General features: G+C 39.1%; 1 non-coding gene across 1 annotated transcript; it reads left to right on the plus strand.

Moving 5' to 3' along the window:
- The first annotated feature begins 8172 nt into the window (after positions 1–8172).
- On the plus strand, positions 8173–8244 carry TRNAC-GCA (transfer RNA cysteine (anticodon GCA)). Its single transcript has one exon. It is a non-coding gene; the product is annotated as a tRNA-Cys (tRNA).
- Positions 8245–13808: the final 5564 nt, after the last annotated feature.

The raw sequence follows: 13808 nt of genomic DNA on the forward strand, positions 1-13808 counted from the left end.
TATTTTGTTTCTTTATCCCTAAAATGTATATGACAAATAATCATTGATTTTTGTTGTTGCCCATAATTTTACCTGTTTGCCAACCATCTTATAATTAATGATAAAAAGGCAGCTGATACTGCATACTTTACATCAGTGTTCACTAGAAACAGTAACATTGCTTTATAATATTACATTTTCTGGGAGGGAGGGAGACAGCCGGACACCCAGTCTAGTCTTACTAACCTGTTTGTTTTTAGAAATGGAAATAACCACAAAGAACTTCCATTAGATATACTGATTCACCTGATTTACCCGAGGGCCACTAACCCTAGTAGCCACGACGAGAACAGGAAGCTGGCAGCTTGTCGAAGGTTCCCGCCATTTGCCTTGATCTTTTCTAGGTATATTTTAAAGTCAACACAGTTTTGGTAGTTACGGCTTCGGCGGGTAGACAGTTCCATGGGTTAACCCTGTGGGTCAAAAAGCCTCTCCTGTTCTCAGTCCTACATTGTGGCTTGTTGAACTTGAAACCGTTGCTTCTTTCCATAGAGCTATAGCACTGTAGCACATGGAATAAACAGAAAATACTAGGATGACAAAGTGATTAAATCTAGGAAAGCAAATAGTAGTCCATAATAGAAATTAATCCAACTGAAAAGTGGATCAATGCAAGGTCCCATTTTAGGGCTAACTTTTTTTTGTTAAATACATCAATTGACATGAAATACAGTACTTGTATATCAAAGATACACATGGGAAAAACAATAAATTTGATATCATCTCTTGGACAAATTTTTCAGAAGATTATGTATATTATAATTTTGTTTAAACACAAAATTTAATACTGTACTGTAAAGGTTCTACTGGGGCTAAAAAAAATTACAGGTAATCACATTTACCAGTAAAAAAGCTGATAATTTAGAATGTCTTGGTTTGGTGAAATGCCAACAACCATCATAGACTGAAATGCTGGTAACAATACTCTGGGTATCTGATTAACAGTCTTGTACACTCAAGATACCCAATTAACACCCACACTCAGGATACCCAATTAACACCCACACTCAGGATACCCAATTAACATCCTCTCAATTCCTATATTCGAATTATAAATCAAAATATTTCATCTACGTACTGCAAATATAGAAATTTACCAACTTTACTAATTTACCTACTTTTTGGTTAGCGGCCAAAAGGCCACTAACACTCTAGTGACCTCGACGAGGACAGGAAGCCGGCGATTTGTCAAAGGTCCCTCCTCCCCTCATTTGCTCTGATGAGTGTTTCCAGTTGGATTGTCAAATTTAACAGTTTTGACATTTACGGCTTCGGCGGGTAGGCGGTTCCATGGGTTTATAATCCTGTGGGTGAAAAAACACACCTGTTCTCAGTCCTACAGTGTGGCTTGTTGAGCTTGAAACCATTGCACCTTGTTTGTGTTACATCTTTTGAAGAAGTTAGTCCAGATCGACATCCTCCAAATTGTTCAGTATTTTAAAGAAATTTAAATTGAAATAAGTTTATTGAGGTGTATCTTAAAGGTTTCATTGAAATCCGCCCTGTCATGCATGGTTTAGTGTTGTTAATCTTGGGGACAATCAACCGTTCCTGATTTGAGAGATGACTTAGCTCTGGAATGATTTTTTTTGCCCGGTGTTGCACCTTCTCCAGAGCAGCTATGTCCTTGTGAAGTTGAGGTAAGGTGAATTGTCAAGAAAGCCTAAACACCCTCTCTAATATAGGCCTTACGATACAACCCTCTCTAATATAGGCCTTACGATACAATTTTTTTATTATATAATGTTAATTTTTATATTGAAAAAATGCATGTTTTGGACCCATTGTGCGTTAGATGAACGAGAGAACACTTGCCATGCCATCCCACAGCCACGTTTGTCCAAGCCTCGTCGGCGTCAGAAACGCATCCATCAACTTTAACATTCTATATCCTAAATCGGTATTTTCTTAAGTAAAATAAACTTAACTCTGTCTACTAATTTTTTTAGTGTAAGTTATACCTATATTGGGCTAGGTGTTTAGGTTTTGTATTTTTTTTTAATTTGCCTCATATCGTACACACATATATATATGTATAAATATATATATAAATTAATATTATTATACATAAAAATTCTATGTATAGTTAGGTATAGGTTAGGTGTTTAGGTTCTCTGTTGGCGATTATTTGTACTTGAAGTATTTGAGTGAAGCATTTATAGAATTGTGGTTCGAACAGAGGACGCGAGCGAAGCACTTGTTCCTGATGTGTTCGGACGTCATCAGTCGTGAGTCGTGTGTAAATCGTTTTTTATTCATAAACAGGGAGTTTGGTGACTGGATTAACGAGTTTGGATTTTTGTATGCGATGACGGATTCGAGCTGAGTACGTAGGTGGAGGATTCGAACACTGGGGCTGCAGGGCAATGATCGAAGCGTTTGATCAGTGTTTTGATGAACCAACAGCCGGCTTCGAGCGAGTTTATGAGCTATGACTCTCAAAAGGAAGACCTCGGCCCTCTAGGTCACACTTCCGCCGGTCAGGTCGTTAAGCTACGTAGTTAATGTGATGAATGTGATGGAATAGTGTAAGGTGTTACTGCAAATATTAATAACTACTGCCAGATAAGAAAGTGCGTCAAGAGGACTGGTTATTGTAGTCTTCAGTGAAGATTACATAAATACCGAAAGGGGTGTAAACAGCTTCTCGTCCAGACGGGTTTTCGAAGGACAGAAGCCACCAGCATTTACAGTATGAGGTATATAAATTTCATGTTTTCTTCTGTTTCCATTGCTGCTATATTATGTCTAGTAATTATAATCACAAGAAAAGTGTTAGTCGGATCACTTCAAAGTTACTTCATAGACAGTTACTTCATGACATACTGCCATGTTAATGTAGATCATTAGGTAAGTTCCACAAATTTACAGTAAATTATTTAACACCCATCCTCAGAGCGAATCCATTACCATGAGGAACCACACTCCCCTTCAAACCACCTGGGTTTGATATTATCTAGATATTTGTGGTGTGAAACCATATTACTGTTCCAGTAATAGTCTATTTGGAAACTGGCAAAGGTTGCTGGTCTGATCAACCGGGATGCGGTTGCTCGCAGCCTGGTCGTACGAGTCACAGCCTGGTTGATCAGGCATCCTTTGAAGAATATTTTATTTTTAAACACAGTGGTCGGCCAGTTGTGCCCCGTATGTGTAGAAGTGTTGAAAAGTCTTGGTTGGGCCTTTGATGTTTATCGAGATCTCTCAGCGTGCCTACTGCACCTCTGCTCATCATTTTGCACATCCTGCCATGCCTCCTGGTCTCATGTGGTGTTATTTCTGTGTGCAGATTTGGAACCAGTTGTTCTAATAATTTCAAAGTGTAAATTATTATGCATCTCTCCTGCCTGCGCTCTAGAGAACACAGATTTAATTTATTTTAGGCGGTCCAAATAATTTGGGTGTTTTATTGAGTGGATTCTAGCAGTAAAGGATCTTTGCACGCACTCCAGGTTAATCATTTCTTCAGCTTTGAATGGGACTGTTAGTGTGCAACAATATTCCACTTTAGAGAGCACAAGTTCAAGTTCAAGTATGTTTATTGAGATAAGCAATAAATACATCTCAAAGGGATAGAGTAGCTTAGGCTATTTCTACCTCCCTCTACTTCAAGTCCCTCAAGGGGCGCACAAATGCAGTGAGTACAAATAGACAAATAACATTACAAGAATCCCATTTAACATTGCAGGTTAATATAGTAATTACAGCATATAATTGTTACACTCTTGGGGCAAAATTCTTGTAGCTCCTAAGTATACTGTCTATTATGCCATTATCACACATCCAAACAATTTGATGTGGTACACTATTTATTTCCTTATTTCTATAGTTTTCAATAAGTTGACACTCTAATACATAATGTTCTAAGGTGTGGGCGTGCGGCATACTACATAATTTACACTCCTTATCTTTTTCACTGACATCAACACCGTATTGCCAGATATATTTGTATCCTAATCTTAATCTCATGTAAATTGAATCCTTCCAATTAGACTTTCCTTTACCATAAGTGAAGGATGAATTTGTATTTATTATTGAATAATTCTTAAGTGTGTTACTACTGTCCACCATTGCCATTGTCTTTATCATTTCTTCACCCTCTTGGATCATCTTGATTCTTGTTTTTATTTGTTTCAAGGTTAACCGACATACAACATCAACAAGAGTTTTTTCAGTGGCTCTCTTCGCTATGTCATCAACTACCTCATTCAACAGTATTCCCACATGTGAAGGGATCCCCATGAATCTTACTTTATACCCAGTTTTTTCTAATTTCTTAACATTCCCTCTACATTCTATCACAATATTCTGATATACTGGGCGTCTGCTATTTAAAGACTCTAACGCTCCTCTGCTGTCAATAAAGAAGCAGGCATTTTTACCACATTTGACTACTTCCTGTAATCCTGCTAATACACCTTGGAGTTCAGCCTGCGTTGAAGAGACATTGTCAGTTAAGCGGCGTCCAATAATAGTATCTACAGTGCCGATGTCAGTGTACTCCCTGATCAAGACTCCACATCCTGCCTTCCCATCCCTAGCTACTGACCCATCACAATATACATGTAGAGTGTTTTCCGTAGGCAGTTTTCTAATTATACAATCATATGTTGCCCTCAGCTCTCCTATTTCATACATACTTTTTTTCTTTTGCAAGGAAGTAATTACTACATCTATATTACAATCCTCCCATGGTGGTGTGAATTTTCTCTTGGGCACAGCAACACACTCTGTAATAACATCATACTTTATAACATTAAAACATAATTTATTCATATATACTCTCTTCTTCATCATACACTGTTCACTACTTCCCACCTTTTGAACCGAGAGGATTAACTCATTAGCTCCCCCACCTCTCATTAATCTAATGGCAGAGGCTACAATTATCTCTTCAATTCTATCCCCAATACTCTGCAGATTCAACTCCATCCTCATTATCTCAATCATAGCATTTCTTGGGCATCCTAAGATAATTCTCATGGCTTCATTTTGTACCTTCTCCAACTTGCCCATCCTACCTTTACCAAAACAAGAAATGACAGGCGCAGCATAATCAATAAGAGATCTTACAGTACTCAAGTATATCATTCGTAGCACAGGGACTTCCACTCCCACGGGAGACATCTCCCGTCACGCAGGGTGCAGTCGCACCTCCACAGATCTCCAGTATCATCTATTGATACTGGTGATGGCTCAAAAGGGCCACCACTTACGGGCTATTCATGCCCGTGCCACCTTTTCGGTGGCTTCATCTTCATCTTAACACATTCACAAGGGAGACATCTCCCGTCACGCAGGGTGCATTCGCACCTCCACAGATCTCCAGTATTAGCTCTTGATACTGGTAATGGCTTAAAAGGGCCACCACTTACGGGCTATTCATGCCCGTGCCACCTTTTGGGTGGCTTAATCTTCATCAATCAATCAATCGACTTCCACTCCCTTTCCACAGCATGCCAAGGCCTTCAGAGGTTGTAATCTCTTCCGACATTGATCCAACAATCTGTTCATCTCAGCTTCCAAACTCTCATGGGTATATCCAACATATATGCCTAAATATTTATATATATTAACTATATTTTTACCGTTTATTTTCAATATAATGGGCCTCCGACTTCTATATTCAAACTTAGTTTTGTTTTCATTAACCACCAATCCCATATGGTGACACAGGTTTCCGAAATTGTCCAACACTGTTTGAACCTTTGAAATATCTTTGCCCTGAAACAAAATATCATCGGCATATATGATCGGAGTTACCCCATTTGAGTATCTCTCAGATGCTATCTTATTCATTAGTACATTAAACAGGGTGGTACTCAACACTCCTCCCTGAGGTGTGCCGAGTTCAAAAGACCTCACACCTGACATGCAACCTTGATACCACACCTGAGCCTTCCTTTCGTAAAGATAATCCCCTATCCAGGGCAATAATCTCCCTTTAACACCAAGACTAGCTAATTCATATAAAATAACCTCTTTGTTGGCTTTATCAAAAGCTCCTTGTAAATCAATAAAAATTCTATAATAATCATTTTCATTAGCTAGACATTTAATAATACAATCAGAGGTACTTTTTCCTTTGAGGAACCCGAACAAATTACTAGACAGCTGATCACCTATTATATATAAAAGTCTATTTAAAATGATCCTCTCCATCATTTTACATAAACACGAGGTTAAAGACACAGGTTTATACTCTCCATTGGCTTTAGGGATAGGGATGATCATAGCTTTTTTCCATTTACTGGGAATACTGCCCTCTTTATAACTAATATTAAAGAGGTCTAACAGTGGGCTTTTCGTCATAATGGCAAGTTCATTAAGTATTTCATAAGTTACTCCATCCTCCCCAGGTACGGTAGATTTCCCAACTTTAATCGCCGTTATTAGTTCTTCTCTGGTAATACCTGTGCAAGTGACATCACCACTGTTACCTGCTATAAGTATAAAATCCTTTTTTAGATCTTTCCAAGAATCTAATGGCTCTCTCGTTACAGCGGGTAATGAACTAAATTTGGCAGCTTCCGCCCATTTATTTACGAGACCATTTGCAATTCCTTGCGGGTCAGGATGTGCAACAAAATTATGCTTTTTACCCCTTATTTTATTTACGTCTTGCCAGAGTTCCTTCAAGTTTCTGTTACTCCCAACTTTCTCTGCAAACTCCTGCCAATACTTGCTCCTAATTTCCTTTCTCTTCTCCCCACACAGCCTAGCAACTGCCAGTAAAGCATTCTTCCCTTTCTTAGTCCTACCATTCCTATTCCAATCCCTGTGAGCTCTCCTCATTGTTAATGTCCACCCCTTAAGCATCTTTGTTTTTTTATACTAGATGTTTTCCGGTTCAGTGTTGCATTAAATACATCTACCTCCTTAATTAAATCTTCATAAAATGCTTCTGCCGAAACTGGCTTATAAGTATCATACCAAGACTTAATATGGCCAACAAGACCCATTAATTCTCCCTCATTAAACTTTAACCTTTCCCTCTGAAGGCAGGCAAGCTTTTTATCTAGTTTAAGCTGTATTTGTAATGCAAAATGATCACTTAGCATTTCATCCACAGTAAGACAATTCCCCTCTATGCCCTCAGCATTTATCAAACAAGCATAATCTAATTATGAGGAGGAGGACTCACTATCACTTCAAGTTGATCTAGATAGGGTTTTGAAATGGTCAAAGGATTGGCAGATGCAGTTTAATGCTGATAAATGTAAAGTTCTGAGGTTAGGTAATGATGATAGAGTTACAAGATACGAGCTAGATGGTGTTGTGATTGCGAAGTCGGATTGCGAAAGGGATCTGGGAGTTATGATTAGTAAGAATTTAAAACAAAAGGATCAATGCATAAATGTTCGTAATAAGGCAAATCGGACACTTGGATTTATTAATCGCAGCGTTAGTAACAAGACACCTGGTGTGGTTCTCAAGCTATATCTTGCTCTAGTTAGGCCCCATTTAGATTATGCAGTTCAGTTTTGGTCGCCATATTATAGAATGGATATAAATTCACTTGAACGTGTCCAGCGTAGGATGACTAAGTTAATTCCCCAAATTAGAAATCTTTCATATGAAGAAAGATTAACAAAGCTTAAGTTGCATTCACTGGAAAGGCGAAGAGTTAGGGGTGACATGATAGAGGTTTACAAGTGGATGAATGGACATAACAAAGGGGATATTAATAGGGTATTAAAAGTATCAACACAAAACAGAACACGAAACAATGGGTATAAATTGGATAAGTTTAGATTTAGGAAAGACTTGGGTAAATACTGGTTCAGTAACAGGGTTGTTGATTTGTGGAACCAATTGCCGCGTAACGTGGTGGAGGTGGGGTCCCTCGATTGTTTCAAGCGCGGGTTGGACATTTATATGAGTGAGATTGGGTGGTTACAAATAGGAGCTGCCTCGTATGGGCCAATAGGCCTTCTGCAGTTGTCTTTGTTCTTATGTCCTTATGTACTAAAAGTTATAATATTACTTTACTCCATTAACATGTTCAATTTGCACTGGTTCCCGAAACTCGGCAAGTAGTTAGTGGTTGTATAAAATATACAAACACTGCGCGTATTCAGCCCACCCGGCCAACACTCGCTAAAACTAAACTTGTCCTAAGTGGATAACAACGGGGGTGTAGCTCAGTGGTAGAGCATTCGACTGCAGATCGAGAGGTCCCTGGTTCAAACCCGGGCGCCCCCTCACACTGCTTTTTTTTTATATTCCCCTACACTATATTATATGCGATATACTCACTTAGCCAAGGGTCCACACACACACGTCTAGCCTTGAGCTGACCCTTGACTCCTGAGACAAGGGCGACGAGGACGAGTCCAACACCCTTCAATACGAGAGAGAAAAAGACAGAAATATTCAACTATTTGATTTCAAATTTATATATTAAATATATCCTGAGCACATTGTGTGACCCCCCCCCCTTCCACTACCGCCCACTGGGTGTGCGCGTGACGCATCTTCTACTGCTTCCCACTGCATGGGTGTTGGGTGAGACTTCCCCCGCCGCCCACGGGATGGGTGTGGGAGATGCATAATCCACACCCGCGATTCGGTTTAGAGCTTCAACTAATGTAGAATCAATATCATATAATCGATTAAAACCTTGAACTCGTTGCCCATTTAGTAGTAGTGCACTGTAACACCTCCGCCAACCGCCGGAGTGATACGAGGCTTGGAGTTAGGTAAACTATTTGGGCTGGGATGGGTTTGACCACCAGCTGTAGTCTGGGGGACATGGAATGTGAGGTTGTGTGGTACCTCTTACTCTACAATAATGTTCTCAACACTCTCCTAAAGCTCCAAGATTTCCGTAGAACTTAAATTTGATCTTAAAATCTGATTGGGTAAACCAATAAGTTTACTTACTCATCTACGGCATCGATTGCTAGGACTCCACGCAGCGAGGCCACGTGATTCTTAATTATAAATAACAGATCATAACATAATGTCATTGCTTACTCAGGAAATGTATATGTTTATCTCTCAGAATGTTCGGCAACATGTTTATTGTTTGTGATGTGTGTCTATATATGTATGAACACGTTGTACTGAACGGGGTGAGAATAGCTTGAGCTACCTCATCCCTTTGTGTGTATTTTACCTCAATAAACTTATTTCAGTTTCAATTGCTTACTCGGTTAAACCGTTAATCTGATTTATTCTTTCTGTCGGCAACCTCTACATTCTTCACTGTCTCTTGATATGTTAGATACTGGTGTTGGTGGCCGATGTTATGGCGTGTATGTGTGTGTGTGTCATGGGGAATTATCCAAAAACGGCCACAAGCCAGAGACACTATGAAGCACCAGTGATGTCTCCAGTGTAAACTTTGGTGTATTGCGTCAACTTTCACCTTCCTACATTGGCATTACCTAAAATCTGTCGAAGTTACGACCTGTTAAAACATTTTAAACATAAATTGAATCGTTTGTTATTCATCCTGAAGCATTATACATCCATGATCCTCAGCATCAAATCAGTACTTCTCGAATAGTACCTCGCATATTGACGTATTGCCCTTAAGGCCAGAAACTCGTGTATACAAAGCCTAGCGGCTAGCAAAATTGACTTAATGTCGCGTTTTTCTATTCGTAAGTAGTCGGTTAGGTTCGGTTCGGACCATTTAGTACATGAGCTTAGTGACGCTGTGAACGCTAGAGAGGACAGGCTACATAATCATGCAGGCGATGAGTCACAATAACGTGGCTGAAGTATGTTGACCAGACCACACACTAGAAGTTGAAGGGACGACGACGTTTCGGTCCGTCCTGGACCATTCTCAAGTCGATTGTGACTCGACTATGTATGATGATACATATCATCATCCGTGTAAACTTTGTAAACCGTGTAAAAAAACATATCATCCGCGAACATGGATATATAAGCTGTTATTGCCAGTGCTAAGCGTTAACCAACTCCAGGAACAGCATCAGACTGTACTTATCCTTGAGGTACCTAACTCTTCGCCGTTCTGAGTGTTCTCTGCTACAATGTTCTCCCAAGTTCTTTTTGGCTGCCAAGGAACCTGCAGACGGTGTTCTCAGATACATTTACGTTATCAAAGTTATGAGTCATTTTCTTCGTTCACGCGCAGCAATAACTCAGTTTACCAGCAGAAACCATTAGAAAACTGGAAGAAGTGTTGGAAAAGTTTGAGAATCAATTCAACACCTTGCAGCAGCAACACTGTTTCTCAAGACGAATCTGACCGAAAAAGCTCCTTGATTCTGTCATTATCTCCTCACGTAATTTCTCCCAAGACACTGACGGAGAGGACTGTGCTCTCATGGTAATCCGAGAATCACGTGAAAACATAAATTATGAAATTCGAACAAGAGACATCAGAGCAGCATATAGAGTGGGTTCCTAATCACTTGGCGTAAGTAATAGAAGAATTCGTGTGAAACTAGATAGCTCTTCGCGCAAATCAGACCTTATCCTAGATTTAAGAATGTTAGAGACATTTGGCAGATCATTGATGTATATAAGAAATAGGAGAGGTCCAAGGAATGCTGCCCTGTGGCAGCAGACCTTATCCTTATGCCCGAAACGCTTTGCGTAATAGTGGCTTTAGGCATTGTATGTACTAGCTCTACCTATAAGTCAACCAATCTTTGTAAAAATTTATTGTATGTATGTACCTTACCTAAATAAAATATTATTATTATTATTATTATTATCAGAGTTGCAGTGTCTGGGGAAACCTCTGTTTATGTGAATGAATGTTTGGCCAGAAGGGAGGGAATTATCAGGGGGGGAAAGCGCCAAGCCATGACGACTATATAACACTTGGAAGGGGTCAGGATAAAAATTTGGGATGGGACGGTGGGAAGGAATGATGCCCAACCACTTGGTGAATATCATAATTTTGACTTAAAGATGAAAATTTAACAAGATTATGTGTCAATGGTTTTCCCTCCATTGCCATCTCCCATGTGTCATCAAGGCCGTTGAACCTCCTTGTGTGAACCTCCCAAATTCTCCCATATTAAATTGTATGTCGTATTAAATTAAATCCATGCAGTTCCCGTGGTAACACACTCGCCTGGCGTTTCGTGAGCGCTTTAACCTGGGGTTCGTATCTTGGCCGGGGAGAATTTACTGGGCGCTAATCCTTAACTGTAGGCTCTGTTCACCCAACAGTAAAATGGATACCTGGTTGTTAAACGATTTGGCGGGTCGTATTCCGGGGAACATAGGATTAAGGACCTGCCCGAAACGCAACGCGTGCTGGCGGCTGTACGAGAATGTAAGAACGCTTGAATAAATAAATAACTAAAAAATAATAAAAGATTTAACGTAACTGTCAGTAAGAAATTACATCAAAAGAAGACATCTCTCATTAGTAATTAAAGTCAACAGGACGCGGTGGTTTCCCCCATGAACCACTGGCAATCCCCTAATTAGTAACTATCAATACTCTTGTAGTAACTCGATTATGGGCTCACCATAGCCCGTGCTGCTTGGAACTGCTTGTTCCAAGTAGTGAATCTTTAACAACAACAACAACATTGTAGTAACTAATGTTATGGGGTGGTGGCAGCCGGGGTTTCTCCTTTGAATTGAGATTAAGCATTTCCTTAATGCACAGTACCGTTGGTTCTGTGAGACTCGTACTATCAGGCTACACTCAACTGTAAATATTGTTTACACTGTTTAATTAAGGAAAGTAAGAGTACCAGTGTCTCCGGCTCCAAAGCACGAGTAACGCCAATTCATAAAGGAGGCGATACGGCTGACAAACAATTACAAACCGATATCTAATCTATCTGTATTATCAAAAATAATTGAAAAAAAAAATATTAACGAACAGCTCTATTGCTACCTGTTAAAATTCAACATACTAAGTCCCTGTCAGTTTGGCTTCCGCTCCCAAAAGAGTACCAACGATACAATTATTAATCTGCTTGATTAATAATTGATCTACTGATCAATTATTAATTATTTGATCTATTGATCTAATAATTGATCTACTCAGCCCTTGACAAAAATTATTTCCCAATTGGGCTCTTCATTGACCTGAGAAAGGCCTTTGATACTGTAAACCTTAACTACCTCTTAAACTTCACCATTATGGAATCCGAGGCCTTGCCCTGAACTATATCCGATTCTATCTTAGTGACAGACACCAATATGTAGCCACCAATGATATAACCTCTCCCACTAACCGTAGGGGTGCCACAGGGCAGCATTCCTTGGACCTCTCCTATTTCTTATATACATCAATGATCTGCCAAATGTCTCTAACATTCTTAAATCTATATTATTTGCTGACGATACTACCCTCATCTATTCAGACCCCAACCAACACACACTAAATAATGTTGTAAATAACTAATTAAAAAAGAAAGTCCACTCATGGATGTCAACCATCTAACTCACACTAAACATACAAAAGACCTACTACGTCTTATTTGGAAACAAATCATCAACTGAAATTCAACTTCAGATAGACAATGTTGACATCAGCAATAAAAATTATGGAACGTTCCTTGGCCTATTCATAGATAAGAGACTCAACTTCAGCACCCACATAAAACACATAGCCAAAAAAGTATAAAAAAAACTATCGGTATACTCTCTAAAATCAGATATTATGTTGATCACTCTGTTCTCCTCTCATTATACTACTCTCTAATCTACCCTATCTTACATACGGTGTCTGTGCATGGGGGTTCAACTACTGTAAATTATCTCAAACCCATCATCACCCAGTAAAAATCTGCTATCAAACCAATAACTAACTCTATTTTCAGACAACACACACAGCTACTCTGTTTAAATCCCTAAACGTGGTAAACATGAACTCATTCCCCACATACTCTTGTGCCATTTACATGTACAAAACCTTGTTCCTAAGTGCAAATTCTGATCTGAAACTCTTCCTAGGCAGATGTAATAGAACACATAATCATCCCACTAGAAATAAATATCTCTTTGATATCACCAGAGCCAAACAAACTCTGTGTAAATACTCCTTGCTAATAATGGGACCTAGTCTGTGGAACTCACTCCCTAACGAATTAAAAAGCTTAATTCGTTAGGGAGTGAGTTCCATAGACTAGGTCCCATTATATATATATATATATAATATAATATAAGAGATCATGCATTCTTGTACAGCCACTAGCACGCGTAGCGTTTCGAACAGGTCCTTAATCCTAATATTACCCCGGAATACGGCACCAGGAGGCTGTTTATAACGATAACAACAGTTGATTGGGAAATTTCCATGCTTGTAAACTATTGAATAAATGTAACCAAAGCCGTCAAAGATTGAGGAAAGATGTACACGTTCGTAAGTACTTGAGTAACTAATTCGTGAATCTGGCTTTTACTGCTGGGTGAACAGAGGCTGCAGTTAAGGATTGGCGTGCAGTCAATCCTCCCCGGCCAGGATACGAACCCAGGCCAAACCGCTCGGGAAGCGCTGAATACTTGTACATTCAAGAATGTAAAAACCTCAGTGCTATGCACTCTCATAAACCCCAATGTTTCATCTTGTATATATAAATACATAAATAAATTTACTTGGTCTCGAAAGTGTTAAAGAGAGAGAGGAATATGTGTGCATGTGTGTATATATATATATATATATATATATATATATATATATATATATATATATATATATATATATATATATATATATATATATATATATATGTATGCAGGCGATGAGTCACAATAACGTGGCTGAAGTATGTTGACCAGACCACACACTAGAAATTGAAGGGACGACGACGTTT

This window comes from Procambarus clarkii, chromosome 63 (genome assembly GCF_040958095.1).
Source record: "Procambarus clarkii isolate CNS0578487 chromosome 63, FALCON_Pclarkii_2.0, whole genome shotgun sequence".
NCBI classification, from domain to species: Eukaryota; Metazoa; Arthropoda; class Malacostraca; order Decapoda; family Cambaridae; genus Procambarus; species Procambarus clarkii.